Here is a 22,699-nt window from a genome sequence, read left to right as displayed (position 1 = left end):
TTAATTTTTGTTCTAAGATTTATACTGTATCTTTGACTTACAATTTATTTAAAAGACATTGTATGATATCTTCTCCTAGTATTAGAAACTTTAAAAAGTGTATTTCCATTTTCTGTTGACTTTAAAAAAAAACAAACAGGTTTGTACAAAAAAAAAAAAAAATTTAGATGCTTCGAATTTCCTAACTTTGTTTTTTTTGGGTGGTACTAGGGGTCGAACTCAGGACCTTGCACTTGCCAGGCAAACACTTATTCCACTGAGCTATTGCCCCAGCCCAAGTTCCCTAACTTTAAAATGAAACCTATTACAGATTTTAAGGTTTTCATCAACTGGCCATTTCTTACATTAAATAAATTTGATAACATTGTCGCTTTTATATTTCTTCCTCCCCCTCCCCTCTCCTCCTCTTCCTCCTTCTCCTCTTCCTCCTCCCCCTCCCCTCTCCTCCTCCCCCTCCCCTGTCTTCCTCCTCCTCTTCCTCCTCCTTCCCCTCCCCCACCTCTCACCCTCCTCTTCCTCTTCCTCTTCTTCATCTTCATTTAGGACAGAGTGTACAGGGTCTCACTGCGTAGATCAGACTCCTAGTGATCCTCCTGTTTACAGCCTTTATGTATAGAGAGACAGAAAGTGAGCGAGTGTCTCACTACATAATCTAGCCTGGGATTGAATTTACCGTGTAGCCCTGTCTGGGCTTGAATTTGGGGCACTCCTGCTTCCCTAGCCTCCCAGGAGGTGTGATTACAATTGTGAGCCATAACACATGTAACTGTTAATACATTCCTACTGCCTTGGACCACCAGTGGCACTTGCCTGTTGTCCTACTTGTGGCTTAGAGCTCCCTAGTAGCATGATATACAGATTATGGCCCTTTTGTGAGTATATTAATACTGATTTTGCTACACAATTTAATTTGAAGTGAAATACATTAAAATTTTTTTTTTCTGATTGTGAAAATATGTGCTTCTAGTAAAGAACCTGAAAACACAACATACTATTTTAAATGAGTTTATGATCCTGTCCAGTTATAATATTGTTAAGTACTTAGGGATTTTGTGATTTTTGTTTCATATATAACTAAATATGAAGACTCCTTACAGAACAGTCATACTGTGTTTACTGGTTTGTAATTTCTTCCTTGACATATCTTGGGTTTCTTTTATTGTCAGATATATTCTGTTCCAGGGATGTGTCACTATCCATGGTGAATGTTAAAATTATTCCAAGTTGCCAATATTGAGAATTTTAACTATTTTGTGCATGGTGTGTGTGTGTGTGTGTGTGGTTTAGGATCTTATTTTAGAAATAGAGTTGATGAATGAACAGTATACATACTAAGTTTTGACACATCACAGAAGTGTTGAGTATTCCAGTCTTAGTGTTCCTGGTCATTTGGCATATTCCATGTTAACTAAATACCTCACTTATGTGTATCATTTCACCTGGAATTGTGTCTTGGAATAAATTTTATACGTTATATCATTGGGTTAATAAGGATTGACTTTATTGTCTCAGCTTGGTTACTATGTAAAGGAGTTGTTTATTTTTTACCAATAGGTACATGCTACCGTCACTAGTAGGAGTTCATTTTATTGGTCCCTAAATTAGGGAATATGAAATAAAGTAATGCCTCCTATTTCTTTCCTCTTCTTGATTAGTGGTAAGTTGATTGTTCTCATGATTTCCTAGTTGCTGTATCTCAGTTGTGATTTGTCTTAAAGGCTGATTTGAAACTATTAGTTGAATCACCTGTGTGGGATTAAAGACGCATGAAATAGAACTCTGTTGCTAGTGTCATTTAGATTGAACCTCATCTGTAATGAGGGGATTTTAAATCTACAGTTAGATTTGTAGAACATAAATAAGTCTAGACACTGCTAAGTTTCCATTTTTTATTTTTTTAATAATTCCATTTATTATCAAAGAAAGGTAAGTTATTCTGATCCTACAACTGAAGTGATCAGTATTCAGGCTTACAAACTTGCCTTGCCATGTATCTGCTTTACACAAAAAGAGCTGTTTTTAATGTGTTGCATTTCACTGTGATATTTATGAAGAGGCATTTAATTTGTATGGAATTTGATGTGCTCCTTGAATTTGTTGGTGTTTTTGCTCCCTGTTCTCATAGAATTTTTTAGGGTTCATTAAAACTTTTTTTTTGATAGGGTCTCACTATGCAGTTCAAGCTGGCCTTGGACTCACTTTGTAGTCCAGGTTGGTTTAGAACTTGATCCTCCTGCCTCAACCTCTCAAGGGATTATAGATGTCTTGGAAATTATTTTGCCTCCTTAAAGGATTTTAATCATTTAACTTTTTATGGCTAGCAATATCAGTTTCTTGTGTGTGTATGTGTGTTAACAGGGATCGAACTTGGGACCTTACGTGTGCTAGGTAGGCACTTATGCCACTGAGCTCCCTGGCCGTTGGTATCAATTTAAATTGAATTTCCATAAAGTTGTCACAAATAGTATTACAAACTTAGAATATATAAACCATAATATGATTTTATTTATTTTTTTGTGGAACCGAGGATTGAACTCAGGCCCTTGTGCTTGCCAGGCAAAGTGTTTATTCACACTGAGCTATCTCCCTGGCCCCCATACTATGATTTTAAAACAGCTTCCTTCAGCCTTGTTATTTCAGGTAGTAAATGTATTTGTGTAACTTTGAAGTAGAAAACAGGAACCAGTAGGCTGGCCATCCATATATTTCCATTGTAGTAATTGGTGAGAACTTTAGAGAAATTTGTAAATCCTAGCTGGCCTGAGACTTCTAATATTTAATTTCTTATTAAGAAATCATGCAGATCAACTTTAACTTTTTAAGTGGTATTCTAGAAAAAAAACACTGAAAGCTGTATATCAGAGTTGTAGTTACTTCCATTTAGTACATGTTAATTTGGTGCCACTTAGCTGAATGATTTTTAAATATTTCCTGTAATTCTGACATCTGTAGGATGGTATGAGACCTTCATCACACCAAATGGATAGAAATGGCACTGTACTTGCCCCAGTGAAGTAAGTGGCAGGACTGGGCTTGGCATCCGGTGCGCCAACGCTGTTGCAGGTGCTTGGAGCCACTTCGCTCCAAAGCCTTTTAAGGAACAGGAAACCTAGGTGTGAGCTCAAATCAGGCTGGTGGGTGGGGATTTGGGTAGGACAGGAGGAACAGTAGACTTAGGCTTGCAGGACAGGAGGAGGAGGAAGAGGAAGCAGGAAGAGTGCATTCTGTAGGCGTGCCGTGTTGATAGCTAAGGACCTTGGGAGTTTGATTAGAGAAGATGTGTGTGATGTGGAAGTACTTACTGAAAAATGTTTACTCTTCAGGACCTTGTGGCATGGAGAACGTGGAAAAAGTTGTAAAGAGTTAGTGATAATTGTAATTAAAATAAGTGCAAGGTAGTATCAGGTTAGGATTCTCTACAGCACTTACATTCCACCTAAGGTTTTGAGGATGTTTGCAGCCACTGATATACTTGTCTTGAAGACCTACAGCTGGGCTATCCTTGCCTGGGCGCTTGTTAGCCATAGTCCTGTGCCCCACTCCAGGGTAGTACATCAAAGTCTACATTTTAACACAATAATTCTCAGGTGGTTTAGGTGGAGACTAAAGATCAGTGTGCACTGGTTGAGATCCTGTTACGTAAGTCATCTTTGTGCCAGTCTTTTTCAGGTTAAAGAATAAATTTATTTTATTTATTTATTTATTTATTTATTGTGTGTGTGTGTGTGTGTGTGTGTGTGTGTGTGTGTGTGGCCAGCTCAGCCCACCAGGGGGCGGGGCTGGCTGGCATGTGGTGCTGGGGATTGAACCGCGGTCGCTGTGCTTTTGCTTAGCTTAGCCTGTTCTACGTAGGTGCAGGTTAAAGAATAAAAAATAAAATTTCAAAACAAGGTAATAGAGTAATAATGGTTATTACATGATTTACTCAGAATACAAGATATCAACAATTGTCCAAGCAATATTAGCACAAACTTTTCAGTGAACTAAGAAATTAGTAGCGTAACAATCCTTTATATGTACATATATTGTTTTCCTTTTCTCCCATTCCAGTTTCTCTTTCCTTTTGAAGTTTCTTCACATTTTACAATATCTAGACATTTTTGGTTTCTCACATTAGGTATACAATACAATATTTGGACAAATATGTCTGGTTTATTTCATTTATACATATGGTCTTGATTTGCATCCACTTGCCTATGAAAGTCTTCTGTTTGTCCTTTATGGCCGAGTAGTGCCCTATTGTATAAAAAGACCACATCTTTTTTATCTGTTCTTTGCTCAATGGGCAGTTGGGTTGTTCCCAGGATTTAGCTGTTACAAATTGCCACTATAAACATGAGTGCATGTATATCACTGTGTTTTTTAATTCTTCTGGGAAAATACCTAGAAGGGGAATAGTTGGGTCCAATGGGACCTCCAATTACAGTTTTTTGAGAATCTGCACACTGATTTCCATAGTACTTGAACCAGTCTACACTCCCGCCAACAGTGAAGAAAGGTTCCCCACAGCCCTTCCAGCATTTGTTACTGATTTCTTGCTGATAGGTGTTTTTGCCTGGTTGAGATGAAATCTCTGTGTTTTGATTTGCATATCTTAAATGATCAGTGAGTGATGTTGAATATTTTTTCATATATTTGAGTTTAACTCATTTGATTTTTTTTTTTTTTTTTTTTTTGGCAGAACCGGAGATTGAACTGAGGCCCTTGGGCTTGCCAGGGAAGCACTTATTCTACTGAGCCATCTCCCCAGCCCCGAGTTTAACTCGTTTGAGAAGTGTGTATTCATCTCATGCCCATTTTTGGATTGGGTCTTTAAATTAGGGAAGTCCGATTTTATATGTTCTGGATGTAAGCCCCTTGTTTGAGGAACAGCTGGCAAACATATTTCCTCACAATGGGTTGTCCACTTTGTTGGGGTGTGTGTTTGTGTGTTTAAAATGTGCAAAAGGGGCTGGGGAGATAGCACAGTAGAATAAGTACTTGCCTGGCAAGTGCAAGGCCCTGAGTTCAATCCCTGGTACTGCAAAATAAAAATGAAATGTGCAAAGGCTTTTTAATACAATGTCTTTCCCAGTTGTTGATTCTTTATGATAGTTCCTGTGTAGTTAGGATCTTACTCATAAAGTCTTTGCCTACAACAGTATCTTCTAGCAGATTTAATGTTTAATATTTAAATCCTTATCCATTTTGAATTTAGTGCCCAGTGAAAGATACAGATCCAATTTAATCTTTGGCATGTGCAGAGCCAGTTTTTCCAGCACCACTTAAAGAGGCCATCTTCCGTGGACTGTGCTCAGCCCCTTTGTGAGAGATACGGTGGCTGAACGTGTCTGGGGCTGTTTCTGCACCTTCTCCTCTGCTCCATTGGTCTTCAGGTCTTTGCCAGCACCACACTTTTGTTTTGTTCATTTGCTTTTTTTGTTTTTTGAGACGGGGTCCTGCTGTGCAGTTTAGGCTGGCCTAAGCTCACTTTATACCCAGGCTGGTCTAGCAGTCACAGTGATCCTTCTTCCTAAGTCTCCCGAGTATTGGCGTTACAGGCATATGCTACCACACCTGGCCATACTGTGTTTATTGCTGTAGCTTTCTAGTGTACTTTCAAGTCAATGATTAGGGTACCCCCTGCTTTGGATTTGTTGCCAAGAATTGCCTTTCCTAGTCTAGATCTCTTCTGATTCCAAATGAATTTTAAGATTGTTTTCTCTAGTTCTGTGAGATATGCTATTGGGATTTTGATCAGAATTACATTAAATGTGTGTAACAGTTTTAGAAATATGGCCATTTTTACTATGTTGGTTCTTTCTACCAAAAAGAAAGATTTTCTGATTTTTTAGAGTACTATTAATTTTCAATGTAGAGGTCTTTTACAACCTTTGTTAGAGTGATTCCTAAGGTTTTTTTTCTTTTGGGTGCTGCTGTGAAAGGTGGTATTTCTTTCAGTGAGTTTGTTATTTGTGTAGGAAGGATGTTGATTTTGTGGTTTTTTTTTTTTAAATTCCATAATTTTATTGTTTTTTTTATTTTTTTCCCAGAACTGGGGGATTGAACTCAGACCCTTGTGTCTACCAGTCAAGCGATTATTGTATTGAGCCATCTCCCCGGCCCCAGGATATTGATTTTGAATATTGACTATCTAGCTATACTACTGAATTTACTTACTAAATCTAGCAGTTTTTTAGTAGAATTTTTTGGGTCATCTATATAGAGTATCATGTCATCTGTAAATAATGATAATTTAAATTCTTCCTTTCCTATCATTATTCCTTGTTGCTCTGGCTAGTTTCTAGGACGGTTGAGTAAGAGTGGAGACAGTGGACATCTTTGTCTTGTTCCTGATTTTAGAGGGAAAGCTTTCAGTTTTGTCCACTTAGCATGATGTTGGCTATTCTTTGTCATAGGTGGCTTTTATCAGATTGATGATGTAAAGACCATATCTAATCCATTTTTCTGCAGTTTTTTTTGGGGGGGTAGGACGCTTTATTCTTTTGGCACTTCCTCGCAGTCATTATAGATATTGCTGCACTGTTAATAAAAAATATATGCTTCTTTGTAAAGCATTAAAATAAAAACCAAACAAACTCCAAGATGGCTGAGGTCTCAGCTCAAGTATTTCCAGATACATTGGGCAGGTCCATTACCTGACCTTTCTGTGTTATTTCTTGGTTGTTTTCTGGATCAATGCCATTCTCTGTTTATGTGTTTCTGTGGTGCAAGCTTTTTTGTAGGGCTGGATTTCTTCAGAGCCAAGTCCTGGGATCCACATGTTCCACTGGTGCTCTAGGTGCAGCTGGACGTCTTTCACCTTCAGGGTGCTGGACTTATGGTGGCATGCAAGCTGGCAGGCTGCTGTTACCACACTTTTGATAAAGTCATCAGTGATCTGCAGTGGCATCTCCTCCACATCTTCATCCAACTGCTCATTAGGAACCACTTCTCTTACTAAGTCCTGTAACTTCTTAGTCAATCCCTGATTGTTTTCAGGGTTAAGACCTCCTGTCCCAGGCATCCGGTATTTTTACCACTGTGATGCTATTGGCCATGGAGCCCTGTGGAGGGGTGCTGGCTGGTTCCGGTTTTATAGATGAAAAATTGGAGATGTTGATAAGTGCTGAGGGGCCAAACTGGTTCATAATCTGCTGAACTTTGGACTTCAGCTCATATAGCTTATAAAGATCCTGCTGCTTTTTAGGGCTGTGAGGACCAAGGCCAATCAAAGACAGCAGCATCTATCTCCCCCTGATATGCAGAGACTGCTCCAGTGAAGCTATCTCAGCAGATGGTCTGACTTTTTTTTTTAATCATGAATAAGTTCTGGACTTTATCAAGTTTTTTTCTGCATCTGTTGATCATGTCATTTTTGTCCTTCACTCTGTTACTATGGTATATTGTTTATTCATCTTTTATTTTTATTTGGTACAGAGTCTCACTACGCCACTTGGACTCTAGTGATCCTCCTATCTCAGCATCCCCAATTCTGGGATGACAAGTGTGTGCCACCATGTCTGGTCTCGGCACAGTGCATCTGGGGGCGGGGCCGGTGTGGCATGTCGTGCCAGGGATTGGATTTTGCTACTTGTGCTTGCGAGGCAGACGCTAGACCACTGAGCTATCTCCCAAGCCCAGGGTCTTGCATTTATTAACTTACACATGTTGAATCATCCCTGCATGCCTGGGATGAATCCCACTTATCATGATATATAATTTTCTTGATGATTTGCTGTATTGTTTGCCAGTATCTTCCTGAAGACCTATTTTTCAGAAGTTATCTTGTCAGGCTAAATTGCTGACCAGCATTGAAAAAGTCACCTAAGGCAATTCTGTGAGTTCACAATTGATTTAAAGTTCCCATTTAGCCAGAGACTAAGTCCAGGCGTGGTGGAGCACTCCTGTAATCCCAGTGCTGGGGAGGCTGAAAACAGGAGGATCACTATGAGTCTGAGCTGCATAGTGAGACTCTCCCCCCCCCCCCCCACAATTGTAGAGCAAGCATGGTGGTAAAAAAAAAACATGCAGAGTGATAATGAAGTGAGCTGAATATGCCACGCAGGAACATGGATAACCTGGAAATGCAGAGCAATAATGAATGTAACAAAAAAGTGCAGAGCAAGAATGCTAAGAAAAAGGTCATGAAGAAAATAACTACTAAAATTAAGGACATTTTAGAAAAGCAGGAGCACAGTACTCATGTGACTAATCTCTCATAGTGCAAGATGGCAAATTCAACAGTCTTGACTATTTTGAAGAATAAAGATGCCATCCAAGGAGCAGATATGGCAAAAGAAGTAACAATGTACTCCCACCCAAGTTCTGGGAAAGGTCTGGGGAAAAACTTTAGTTATTGTGCTTGAATAAGAAATAATGATGGAGGTAGTGAGGCTACGATCTGTGAAAAAGCCAGTGATATAGGTGAAATGAAACTTCAGACCAGAAAGGTACCTGGGACAAGTTTGTGTTCTCTAAAACCGAAGAATGAATTTTAGGAACAAAAAACATAAATAAAAAAAATAAAAATAATAAAAAAATAAAGTTCCCATTTAAACATTGCAGCTTTAGTTGCATTTCTAAGAATTAAGGCTGTGTGGGTATAGTACTGTATTTATTTAGAAGGTTAGAAATCAGGGCTGGGGAGATGGATGGCTTAGTAGAATAAGTGCTTCCCTGGCAAGCGCAAGGGCCTGAGTTCAATCCCCGGTTCCACCAAAAAAAAAAAAAGGTTAGAAAACTGTCAGTATCAAAGGAGGACGCATAAAGGCATTAGCGGAAGTTACTACAAAGTTGTGTGTAAAGAAAGATTTCATTTGTTTTGGGTTTTGGTTTTCGTTATGTGGAGCATATTGTGGAAGAGAGAAATTGGAAGGCCACGGGTCAGCTCTGAATGTACGGGAACAGGGAAGGAGCTCTGTGGATGATGCAAGTGCTTGAGAGCCCCAGAGGGCCTTGTGGGCCACTGTAGGAGGGAGTTGTGCCCAGTGGAGGAGAGTAGCAGGAAACCCGCTCCACTGGCCACAGGGCAGGTGCTGGGAGCTGGCTGATCGGGGCAGTGGTTCAGATGGGAATGGTAGGAATGGGATAAACTGGTTTGGTTACACCCTGTTTATCTATGAAGTTTAAAAGCATTTATAGGTCTGTTGTACATTTTTACAAAAGTATATTCACTGAAGGAAAATAATGCTTAACCTAAATACCCTACGATGGCTGATGTCATTTTGGTGTGTATTGTGTACTGTTTAGTGTCCATTTTATATATTGTATATAATTTGTATGAATTTTATATTTGCTTTTAAATTTTAATAGGTAAAACTTTACAAAAACATTAAATAGCTATACCATATGTCTCTTTTCAAAGCATAAATTTATTTATTTTTTTTTAGAATGTATTTAGGACAGGGTCTACAGGGTCTCACTACATAGATTGGACTTGTAGTGATCTGCCTGTTCACAGCCTCCCAAGAGCTGGGATTACAGGCACACGCCACCAAGCCCAGTCTCAATTACTGTCTCAGTGCGCCCCAGGGACGAGGCTGGCACAGCACGAAGGGGATTGAACCCCAGCCATTGTGTCGTGCCTAAGCAGGCACTTTAGTCTGATAAGCTGTCTGCCAGCCAGAAACATAAATTCTTAACTAAGCTTGTAGATGTGTACACATTTAAAATGTATAATATGTATTTTGGGCTTTACAGGATATGTGATTTCTGTCCCAGTTACTGGGCAGACCTAGAACAAAAGCAGTTAAAAGTGAATGCAAATGAATTCAGCTTGGTCTTAGTGAAATTTTATGTAGCGAACCAGGCCTGGGGTGGTGTGTCCACTCTTGCTCTAGAGGAACCTTTAGATTGTTTGCATTCATTCTGATCATGAGCTATGCATTTCATATTTGCCTGAATAGTCTCACAGTTTAATCCCTGTAACAGGCTCTTGGCCAAAGGCTATCTAGAACCTAAGTCTTTTCATTCAAATAGTTGTCCTCCAGAAAGATCTCCCAACTCAGTGTTCCCGCAGGTTTTTAAGTTTATTCCTTTGGGGGACTGGGGATATGGCTCAGTAGGATAAGCGCTTCCCTGGCAAACGCAAGGGCCTGAGTTCAATCCCTAGTTCCAGGAAAAAAAAAAAAAAAGAGGTTTATTTCTCAGAAACATTAATAACACTGGTCATTTTCTTTGCCAATTTCATAGGCCAGAGATGTTGAATACTTGTTTCTTGGATAACTAAGGAGATTGACTATCATGAAAAGATAGTTACTGTTTAAGTACCTTTTCCTGAGATTTAGCCCTCTGCTAGTATGCTTCTATCTTAAAAGTTAGATTTTAGATCTTCTATGTTAATATTAAATAAAAGCAGTTGTGCATTTTAAAGCATTTCTATTTTTAATACACAGAAATTTTGTGTCTATAAAGTTAAATTGATCAATGTTTTCTATAATTTCTGACTTGAATTCATACATAAAATTACTCTTTAAATAGTTTTATCTAAACATTCACCTATGCATTTTCCTGGTACTTAGTGAATTTTATGTTAAGTATAAGAAGGAGGTAACATTTGTAAACTTCGAGGGAGAATTATTAAGAGTAATGCTAAGGAGAAGGTCCTGTGTTCATGGGATGTTACAGAGTTCTTTCTGGAATTCACTGGTCAGGCATATGAGCATTAGATCAAAAGCCCACATGACATTGTGCTGTGCTGTCTTGCAGCACAGGGTGAGTTCAGTTTTGGAGTATCACATTCCAGAACAGATGCAGAGAACAAGAAGAAGAAAGTTGGGTAGATTTTGAAAGGGATGTGGAAGCTCTTGTGATGTAGGCCTGTGACTAGAGATAGGGGACAGATGGGAGATAGGAGACAGAATTGGGGATAAGATAGGCCAAGTGTGACTGTCTTATCTCACTGTACTGTCTCTCTGGGCAGAGGAGACACTGAAAATTCCAGTGTCTGAAGCAGCCTCAGTCCAAGAAAGGTTTGAAATGTTAGTTCATGGAAGTTTATATGATGAAGAGGCAGGTAAGACTGCCTGTTTATTGTTGTAGAAATCCCCAAGCAAGCTTGTAAGGTATACTGTAGATGAAATCATGTCTTGGCCACAAGGATTTGCTTCTGGGTTTATAGTACATTGCACAGAAAATAATCATTTTTTATTAGCAAATACTTTGGAAAATAGTTCATAAAGAATATGAAGAATAAAGAGAAGCGTAACATTTCCTTGAAGGTAATTATGATGCACTTAACAGTATACACATGAAAAGGTAATTAGACTTCATTTTCCCTAAATAGAATAGTGAGATAAAATTTAATAGACTTTGATGTTGGATTACAGTATTAAGCTTTTAATATTGCCTCCTGGCTAAATCTGGCTCTATTTTTGTAAACAGGGTTTTATTGAACTACAGCCACACCTATATTCATTTTCTGTGTTGTTGTTGGCTTACACAACTGTGTGGTTTTGTGTGGTTATGTTTAGAGACCTGTGGCCCACAGAACTTAAACTGTTTCTTTGTAGAACAACTTTGCTGACCCATGCTTTAGATGATGAGGAAAAGGTGGACAATAAAAAATATTAAGTTGTCCGTACTTTCACTGTTTTAAACATGAGCTTATGAGTGTACATTTTATAGGCCAAAATGTAAAATTGTTATATATGGTAGTGTTTTTAGTCACATGCTATTTTATTAAATATTGGGAAATAAGATTTTAATGCCTGTTTAACATTCTATAGCATAGAATTTAAGTCACAGTAATTTATAATACATTCTTAATGATTTTAGTTTCCATTAGTGCAAATAATAGTTTAACAAGAATTCTCACACACATGAACCTACATATGTGTATATGTATGTATAATATACATGTTGTCTTTTTTTTTAATGATATATTTCCAGATTCTAACATGCTGGAATTAATCTTTCTAAGGTTCTTCATAACGTTAAAGTTATACTCGCACCATTGAAAATATGAAATATGAAAGTTTATTTTCCTTGGTGTAGGATTTTTAAGTGGTCTTGGGCATTAAATAAGGAAAAAAAGCTGTCTCATTAAATTGCAAAAGAAGCTGACTCTTCCAAAAGTTGACTTGCTTGTTTTATTTCCTCTTTTTGGAGTTGCCTGTTGCTGTCCATGGCATGTTTCTTAATTTCTTACATAAGTACAACATTCATCTTCTCAATACTCCAAATGATCATTTCATTACTATCAGCTGTATTTCTACTATGTTTTATGCATACTTTTGATTTAGTGTGATATTTATAATTCATTTACCATGTGTTTGCCCTCTAGGCTGTGAACTCTTCTTAGTTGATTACTGTGATTACTGCCTGGCTACATTGGCCAACCACTCAATAATTGTTGCTTGGATTAATGTGTGTTTTTTTGGATCAGCTAGTGGGAAAAGTAATGTTATTGAAAAGTAACAATTCTTTAAGAAGTTACCTGTATATTTTGAGAATTTTATGTGTTCACCACAAGTATCTATTAGGTACTTTAAGCTTAGAACCAAGTTAGGTATTGAGTTGTTTAAGACAGGATCTTATGTAATTTAGGCTGGCTTTGAATTTACTATATAACCTATGCTGGCCTGTTATTCTCCAGGCTTAGCCTCAAAAGTGCTAGGATTACAGGTGTGCCCCTCCATGCCCAGTTGATTTTTAACAGTAAATAAAATGTAGGGCCTGTCTAGAAATCTAGGAATTATAATGTAGTATAACTTACAGAGTAGTCAGGGATATAGTGCTTAGTAATATAAAAGATATAGTAGGGGCCGGTGAGATAACTCAACAGACCAGACAGAGCACCTGCTTAGGGAAGCGCAGGGACTGTGGTTTGATCCCCAGCACCACATGCTGTGCCAGCCAAGTCCCCTGGGGCAGGCTAAGCGAGCCACATTAAAAAAAAAAAGATTTTATAATAAAGGGCCAGGTATTATGGATATAGACAGGAAGGCTCTTAACCCAAACTAGAGCACTGAGAAAGGCTTTCTATAAAAATAAGTTTCCATCTGAGATTTGAAGAAAGAGGAAAATTTTTCTAATTCAGCATCAAGAGAAATGCAGGCACTGATGTCACCTATTGCAAAAACCTAAAGTTTGCAGAAAGTTAAAGCTAGTTGAATCCCAAATTATGGGGAGAATGGAGCCTGCAGGCAAAGTGATGAGATTGGGCTGACCAGATTAATGTTACCTCATGAAGGGGTTCCTCTTCCATCTAGGCAGTTCTGACTTTTTAGAACAGTATCAAGAACAAGAGTAATTTAGCACCAAAGTGTTGTGAGGGAGTTAGTATAATGAGACCAGTTTAGCATAATCAGAAATTAGGAATATGATTTCTGCTACAGGCTATAGAATGAACTTGATGAAGAATAAGTAGTAAGAATTCCTTCCTGAAGGAATAACCATTACAAGGTGGTTTTAGTAATTTACGTAAAAAGTCATGGTGACCTGAGCCAACATCATTGGTAGAGGGAAGAGCACTCATGCCCCTCGGGTGTCTGGCTCATCATCTGATGCAGTGACATTTGCTGATCTGGAGACGAAGCAGTTGGATAACGGGCAGATGTCGATTGGATTCAGTTTTAGATACATTCCTAGAAGTCCTACTGTATGTGTACGTGGACTCAGCAGACAGTTGCAGATTCTCAAAAGAGAAGGCTAAACAAGATACACATTGGAATCAGCACATTGGAAACAATTATATGGAAGAACTTTCAGTGTCCAGTAATGAATATTTTTTTTCCTCACCAACCCTTCCATAAATAACTGGATTCTGGAGAAATACTATAAATCATTTATCTGAAGATCAACAAGTAGGCAGAAAGTAGAAGGCATTGACAATTTAAAATAAGGGAACAGCAGTGAGTTTCCTTGGCCCCGGTCAGTTTTATGTAGGAAAATTAAGGTTAACCAAAATACAAACCCAAAAACCTATTGTTGAATTCTACTTGGATGTGTGATTGAGTTCTGTATATAGTGCTGACTGCAGTTAATGCAGTCAAGGCCAAAAGAATGAAGCAGAGCTGTGTGCTGCAGTTTGTCTCAGTGATGGTGGATTGGAGTTTTAGTCCAAGAAAATTCCTTGATAAAGCAAGAGTTTTTGGAGAAATACAGTAGAATCCTATGTCTCATCAACAATGTTCAAAATTTAATAGAAATCACTAGAGGTCTCACATTAGCACTCTATTTGCTTAAGCAGCAAATATTTTTGAGGATGCAGTCAATATGGCTGTTTAGGTATTCAACTCTGCCATTGTAATATGAAAAGTGATACGTATTAAGTATGGCTATATTTTAATAAAACTTTATGAAAATGGGTTATGCACTGGATGCAGTCAATGAGGCATAGTTTGCAGCCCCATCATTAAACTGCTGATAAGTTAATGAAAAAAAATGTTGAAAACAGCAAGCGATGACACAACAGCGCCAGAATTTTTAGACTTGTTATCAGAAGCCACAGAGCCCAAGGGCAGCTGGTCATTTAAATGTTGGGGTAAAAAGCTGTCCAGTAGGCATGTTGTTTTATACCTGGTGAAAATAACACTTTCAAATAAGTGAAAAGTAATTTGTTGTCTTCAGATGTGCACTATAAGAAATGATATAAGCTGTGATGATGCCAGCTGGAAACTTTGGATCTTAGGAATGAATGAAGAGACAAGAAAAGGTTAAGTGTAAAAATTTTTCTGCATCTCGAAGTTTGTAAAAAAGTGAGGTGGGTAGACCTGGGATAGAGCCTTAAAAAACATATTTAGGGGCTGGGGAGATAGCTTGGCAGCATAAGCACCTGCCTGGCAAACGCAAGGTCCCAAATTTGATCTCCAGTGCTACATGCCCTGCTGACCCTGGAATGGGGTATGGTGGCACATGCCTGTAATCCCAGCACTAGGAAAGTTGAGATGGGAGGATCACTACAAGACTGAACTGCTTAACAAGACCCTGTATCAAAAAAATAAATATTAAAAAAAAACTTAACCATAACCAGGTGAAAGGATCCCACAGTGTCTCCTTGAGCACTGAGCAGAGTTGGTGTGAAAAATCATTAGCTGGCACCACAGAATTCGAGGGAAGAGAACTTTCAGATGAGCAACATAGTCAACTTTATCATCTTGCAAAGTAAAGTGCAAATGAAGTAAAGAATAGCTGTTGGGTTAAATAATAAGGTATCAAGTCGTATCAGCAAGAGCATGTTTAATGGCAAATTGAGGGCAAAAGCCACTGCATTGTGTAGGTACGTAGCACACAAAGCTGTAAAGGCCACAAGTGGAGACCAGTAAGTAGCTTGAAAAGAGGAGCTGGTACAATTAATCTAGAAGGAAAAATCTAAAAATGGGGTTTATTGTTTGCATTTTCAATGACATCTATTGATTTAAGCATTTTGAAATACCTAAATGGTAGAATAGAAAGAAAGATATAAAATTTGAAAGTTCCTAAATTATGGCTTCTGTTTTCTCTCTGAAATGGCAGTTTGTATAATCTGCAGAAAACATGGAGATGTTACTAGTGTTAGAGTCCCGAGGAAAGCCGGGAATGCTGAGGATCTGGGAGAGCAGGGAGGGAGTCAGGATGACCTGAGTATGCCCTTTCCCACCAAGTTCATGTGTTGACATCGTAGCCCCCAGTGTGATCTGCGTGGGGGTCTGAAAGCAGTAAGTCAGGTGGACAAAGCCTTCTTGGGATTAGTGCCCTTGTAAAGGTCCCCGAGGCTTGTCCTCTTTCTGTCATGTGAGGATGCAGTGAGAAGTCAGTTTCTAAAACCGGTAGGAGGACCCTTACCAGATCCAGACCGTTCTGGCATCCTAAACTCAGGACTTCAGCCTCCAGATTTGCCTTATATTCACTCTGTTCATGACATACTCACATTGCACTTAAAAGAGACAGAAAATTAGGGAGAAACAGGAAATGACTACTTGTAGATGACAGGGCTTTTTTTAATTTAGTGATTTAGTGAATTGTGTATCTTAAAAGCTATTGTACACAGTGTAGGTGTCCTACCTGCTGTGCTAGGGATTGTTTCTCCTGTAAATTCCCCTCTGCTGTACCACTCTTTGTTGGAGCCAGCCAGCTATAGACTGAAACCTCTGTACACTGAGCTGAAATAAATATTTCCTCCTCTAACTTGTGGATGTTAGATATTTTGTCTCTGCAACAAGGAAAGTAACTAAGACACTGATTACATTCCAGCATCGTGCCAGTGATTCTTCTAGGACAATGATAGCAAACCATGGGCTGGCCAAATAGCAGATTAAAGTGCCTGCAAGCAGTCACAGGGGCTGGGTGTTCGATCCCTGGGCCTGTGTGCTGGCCCCGCCCCCTGGGTGTGCTGGGACAGCAATGGAGATGGGGTGTGGTGGCATGCGCCTGCAATCCCAGCTCTTGGGAGGCTGTAAAAAAGCAAATCTTTTAGAGATAAGTGTCCAAGCTGAAACCCAAAGTCCTACCACTACAATTAAACCTGAATACTGAGCTTTCCATTTGGAAAAAGCAACTGTAATCCAATGCTGGGTCATGAGGCTACTTGGCTCATATGCCGACTGAGAGGGCACTGTGTACTTGTGGTGGGACGCCTACTATAGGTTTGGTATCACTGTTTTAGGGTTGCACATAGGACACTATGATAGCATGAAACAAACGATATAAAAAAGATTTTTGTAATAAAATCAACTTCCAGTTGGAGTATATGGGAGGAGGAAGTGAAAATACAAGTGGCAGTGGCAAAAGAAAATGGGGTAACCAATGTACAATTGAGAAATAATGTCCCAGTTTAGGAAGAAACTTTGTCAGTTACTTTTGAGTCATAGTACTTGATGTTGCTCAAATAAAGCATGTGGAGGGCTGGTGAGATGGCTCAGTGGTCTAAAGCACCTACGTAGAACAAGCTTGGCAAAGCACGGACTGCTGTTCAATCCCCCAGCACCACATGCCAGCCAGCTCCGCCCCCTGGTGGGCTGAGCTGGACACACACACACACACACACACACACACACACACACACACAAATAAAATTTAAAAAAATAATAATAAAGCATGTAGAGGTGTTTTTCACATTTTTCCTGAGGAGATGATTCTACTGATCAAAAAATAAATAATGCAGTGATTTCTGGTAAAATACTTGGAGGAACCTAGTCATCCCCACTCCTACCCTGGTTCACCCAGCACTCACTGATTTTTGTCTCAGTGGATTGATTGATAGATTGAAAGATTGATTGGCAGACCTGGGGATTGAACTCAGGCCCTTGTGCTTGCCGGGGAAGTACTTATTCTATTGAGCCATCTCCCTGGCCCTTCAGTGGATATTTTCAATACAGTAACTGAAAAGGCTGGACTGAGGAATCTTTCATTTCAAGCCAAATCCCAGCTGCTTTCCTGAAAGTTAATTTCCCTGAGTACATGTTTTCCCTCTTTATTTCCAACTGTTAGTATGGACTTTGCTTGCAAGATTTTCCTTCCTCAGAGTCTAAATTTCTTTAGTATTAATCTACTTTGTCTTTCACCATGAAAACAAAATAAATCACTTCACATATTAGTTAAGTGTATAGGATTTTAATACAAATAAAGTCTTTAGACCAAATAAAAAAGATGCTTTGCTCTCTTCATATCAATATTCCTTTAATAAGTATGTAGTTAGAATATGGGTTGTTTAGTTAAAATGAATTGTTCTTTATTATCAGTGAACTTGATTAAGAATTTAGAAGCTAGCAGGAGCCCTCGGGAGAGTCTGGCCTCAGTAGTTATAAGGAAGAAGTGAAGACTTAGAGGTGTAGTGGTTGTCGAGAAGCCAGTATGCCGGCTGTGGACCCTTTGGGCCTCACTGTCTCCTGCCCACCTTTGTTGCTCAGTCCAAGTCATCAACTCCCACAGTAAGGAAAAGGCAACCAGTGAGGTGTCATTTGCCCACAGTGCTTTATTTTCATTATCCCTTCAGCTACCTGTTTGCCATCTTCAGTGCAGGTCATCTGTCTCTCATGTAACTTCTGGCCCATCCTCGTCCATCAACATTACGTTTGGGCTCTTTCCTGACCTCAAGTCAAAAGGCTTCTTAGAGTTGCCAGTGGAAATTATAGTCTCCCACACAGTATTTCTACAGATTTATGAACAAATACAAGCTGGTTATTTCTGTGTTAAAATGTTGAGCCCACATCCTCTGCCTCTGCTGGAGAACTGTTTGATGAAGATTTGGTCCTACCTCCTGGGTTAGCAGTATTGCCCAGATGTCTTTTTTATGTTCCCTTCAATGGCTCTGACTTTCTTACTCTTTATTCTGTTCTGTCAGAATAACTCAAAAGAATATCTATTAACATCTTCCTTAAAAAATAGTCAAAAGCCATTTTGAGGACGTTAGATCCCCTGAAACAGGTGTATCTCTGTTCTTTCTTTGGTCCTGCTGCAAAACTTTCTAGCCCTGGATCAGAGGCTGGTGGTTGAACAGAGGAGCTGGCCCTTGGGGTCAGAGCTGCTGCGTGGCATCCAGCCTGGGTGCCACATGGACATGTGCTGCATGGTCAGGCTGGGTCCCCACAGGCAGACTCTGGACTATTGAGAACCGAATGAGACAGGCAAAGGACGTTACAGAGCATCCACTTTGATTAGGTACTGTGGGTCTTTCACCACAGAGATTTTCTTTTCACTCTCTACTTGGCTTTCTAACCCCCTGTTGGGTTTTGTCACTCGTACTTGCTTGTATCTAAGCCCTTAAACAAGTGATACAAGTTACAGTAACAGTAAACACTAGGTAAATTGGGATCACAACATATTTTTAAGAGTGCCAGCCAGCATTTCTTTAATAGTGTTGTAGTCAGCTAAATTAGATAGCAATATTACAGGCAGTCAGCAGGGCCAGGCCCTCAAGGAAACAATATGGAAGACAAGGTGACTTTGCAACTTTGGAAGAGACAGGTACTCTCACTTTGGGCCAGACAAAAGGGTGAACAAATGTAGCCACATACTTCCCTAGGGAGGGGCACCAGGGATTGATATTCTACATAGGTATCAATCACTTTGAAAGAGCCAGAGGAATCCCAAACCTAATCCCCAACAGGAAGAGCCCCTGTTCTGTATTCATTCCTGCTTGCTTCCTGACTTGCTTTCTCATTGGGTACTGGATGTAATCAATTTTATCTGAGCAGTGGCGTTTGTAATCTCATTGGTTGACCATAGTTTGTCCCACCTCATGCCAACTTAAATGAGTTCCTGTGTTCTCTATCACCTTAGACCCTCCTCACCACATGATTTCACTCTATAAAAATCCCTAGAAGGGACAGCTCCCCAGGGACAACCCACTCGGGACTCCCTTCTGTTTGTCTCTCTGACAGATTTCTTTCCTCCAATAAATACATTCTGCTCTTAACCTCTGTTTGTTCCTAAAACTTATTCTTCAGTTTTATAGAAGACGAACTCGTCCCAGGTACTTTTCAGGTCAGGAGTTTCATTCCCCCTGTATCATTAACAGATTAAAAATTGAGCATCTGCTTTTGAGATGTCTTTAGTCTTTTGAGTTTCCATCACCTGCTCTGTTGACTTCTAGAACCTTGGTGAATCCTGAGGTCACTTGGCCAATCCTTTTTAAATGGTGTATTTCATTTTGAATGAAATTCTTTAGACTTTTATAGGACTTTTACCTGCTGTTTCAGATGATGTGCTCTTTAAAGTTTTAATTCCAAAGATTTCCTTTGATTTGTAGCTTTGCCACTTTGTTTTGTAAGTTTTCCATGAAGAACATGTCCTGCTGGAAGCTTAGCGACACAGCCTAACTGCTTGCTTACCAAGGAAGGCCTGCAGGTTCTGACTCATCCCACATTCGTCATCACTGGCTTTGTAAATGGTTTTTAATGGGATGTGATCGCCTGGTATCACCCTCTGGAGAGGATGAAGTCATGTACTCATATGTTAGTTGATGCCATCTACTGTGAAAGGACCTGGCAATTCAGGATGGCGCCACGTGGTCCCTGCCCTCACAATGTGCTTGTAAACAGGCAGGCAAGCAGCTTCAGTTCAGGTGGCAGATCCAAAGAAAGCAGGTGCTAGTGCAGGCAGTGGAGGACCTGGCTGATCAAGAGGAGCAAGGGTGAGGGAGAATGCCTCGCTCACATTCCTTCGTTATCCAATAAGCATTTTCACAGGCAAAGTTGCAGCCACCACTAATGGAGGGATGCAGCCCTGAGCAGGTAGGCAGGTAGGATTCAGCCACCTGCAGGAGGGAGAACAATCAGGAAGAGCCCGTCACTAGTGAGCCTCAGCTGCCTGACAAGTACAGTGGTCCCCACGAGTGACAGTTGGCCTCACCTATGAACACTTGGGTTGCAACTGAAATTTTAGGTTTACCTTATGACCAGTCATGAGATCCAATTCAAATGCCTGCTGCTTGCCTGGTTGTAAACATAGACTTGTGATACCAGAAGCTGTACGTAAATGTGTGTTAGTGTCAGCCTGAGCCAAGATGTGCGTGTTTGTGAAGATGACTCCGGTCTGTGCTTTATATGATCCTTATGATTACTGCCATTAAGTGGCCCCAAAAAGCTAGAAAAGAAGCGAAGGAGGCAAGGGAAAGGAAGCAGTCGCAGTGGAAAAGAACAGTATTAAAGGAAAGACAGAAAGACAACCTTAGAGCCATTTTAGTTCTGAGAAGTTGAGAGCTAGTGAGTCAGAAGCAGGTCCTAGTGGGCCGCAGACTCCCAGGACAGCAAGGACACCTGGGAGCCAGCATCCAGCAGTGCTGTGACTGCTTTCCATCTCATCCTCCCTGCAAGCCAAAGATGTCAACTTGCACAGTGAGGATAGTATGAAGTTATTTCTCACGAACTAGGAGCATTTTATAACTTTGGTAAATACAGTCAGAAGATTGTTGGTGTTTCTGGCACATGAAGCATATAATTCAACTCTCATTATGCAAAGGTTAGCTAAGGGGTACTTTGGGAGGTTCTGAGGGCATTGTGGGTACTTCTACTTCTTGTGGGAAAAATAGTCTTGACTTACAACCAACTCAAGTTACAGTCAACCCTTGTGAATGAATTATTTCTAAGTCAAGGGACCACTGTTCTTGGCTGTATACATACAGCCTAACCTGGTCTGAGGCTGATTTCAGATTGAGCAGTCAGGAAAAATGACTCTGAGAAAGTGATATTTAATTTTAGATCAGTAAGTGAAGCAGACATCAACTGTGCAAAGATCTAGAAAATTACTGTAGGTAGAGAAAAGAGCCAGGGCAAAGATACTAAAGACAATGTGAGCTTTACATGTTTGACCAGTGAATAGGCGGGAAGTGGCAGGCAGGTGAGGTTGGCCAGGGTGAGGGGTTGGATCTTGGGCCTGGCACGAGGGAGAAGAGGCAGCAGTGGATCCAGAGCACAGAGAAGCCATCAGCCGTGGGTGTGCTAGGGCCCAGCCCCTAGGTGCTGTGTGGCAAATGGAACTTCGCAAGGTAAAAGAGAAGTAGGTGGAGCAGTGGTGAGATGATTATTTGTTCAGGAAAGAGACAACAGCTAGAGGAGGCCACTCTGGAGGAACAGGGGGACTTCTGTGAAAGGGGCAAGGAATTAGCAAGCACAGAGGGTGAAGGGAGGATGGAGGATGGGTGGCAGAAAGGAGTGAATGTGAGATGATTATCACTTGCTGATGGTCAGAGGTGAGGAGAGCAAGGAGTGCTGGCGGGGTAGGCGGCCTTCAGGTCCCTTATCCACCTAGGTACCACCTTCATGTACACATCTTCAAGTTTTTCTAAGTGTACTTTTCCCCTCATCTCAATATCTAAGTACAGTTTTTCAACTTTTATTTTGAGATGTTTTCAACTCGTGTTCAATTTTAAGAAACAAAGGCGCTTTCCAGCCTTTCCCCACTTTCTCCAAGTGGTTATAGCTTTTATAACTACAGTACTGTATCACAGCTGAGGTGACGTTACACCTGCTGTGTTCATACGGTGCCAGTCTCGTGTGCGCTTACTTGTGTGTATTTGTACCTCTGCGGTCTGACCACATGTAGATCTGTGAGGCCACCCTGCTGCAGCCAAGGTGCAGGAAGCACCTCATGGAGCCCCTCATGCCGCCCTTCTCCCTCCTCTCCAACCTCTCGTGACACTAATCTCTTCTCCACTTCTGGAATGTGGTCATTTCAGAGAGGTTAAAATGGAACTTTGTGGTATTTTGAGATAGGTTTTTTTTTTTTTTTTTTTTTTTTTTTTCAATTAAGCACAATTCCCTTGAGCTCGTCCACTTTTGGACATCCACAGGCTCATCCTGTTTATGGCTGAATGGTTCTCCCAGGTGGGTGTACCCGGGTTTGTCTGCACACTCACCCCCTGAGGGACATCTGTGCTGTTTCTGGTTTTAGACTGTTCTGAATTCAGGTTTTTATTTGAGCATGAATTGTTTTCATTTCTCTTTTCTTTTTCTTTTCCTTTCTCTCTCTCTCTCTCTCTCTCTCTCTCTCTCTCTCTCTCTCTCTCTCTTTCTCTTAGCTTGTGGATGTCCAATTTCACCAATACCATCTTATGGGAAAACTGTCCTTCTTCTAGTAATTTATGTTCCTTTGTGAAAACTCAATTGGGTGTGTGTATACTACTCTTTCTAGAGTCTTCATTTTGTTCCATGGAGCTCTGTGTTTCTGTCTCTTCCTTTACACATAGTCTTGATTACTATAAGCACATTACTCTTTATTCTTTGTCTTAAAAAATTGTTTTGGTTATTGCAGGGTGCTACAAATTTTATTTTATTATTTTTAATTTTTTCATGTATTT

At 40.1% G+C, this 22,699-nt stretch overlaps 1 pseudogene; it reads right to left on the bottom strand.

Annotated features, from left to right (window-relative positions):
• Positions 1-6,501: 6,501 nt before the first annotated feature.
• On the bottom strand, positions 6,502-7,130 carry LOC101582480 (annotated as a pseudogene).
• Positions 7,131-22,699: the final 15,569 nt, after the last annotated feature.

This window comes from Octodon degus, unplaced genomic scaffold (genome assembly GCF_000260255.1).
Source record: "Octodon degus isolate 3935 unplaced genomic scaffold, OctDeg1.0 scaffold00096, whole genome shotgun sequence".
In the NCBI taxonomy this organism is placed as follows: domain Eukaryota; kingdom Metazoa; phylum Chordata; class Mammalia; order Rodentia; family Octodontidae; genus Octodon; species Octodon degus.
Note: the sequence above shows the minus strand (reverse complement) of the source record. Positions and strands in the feature narration are given on the sequence as shown.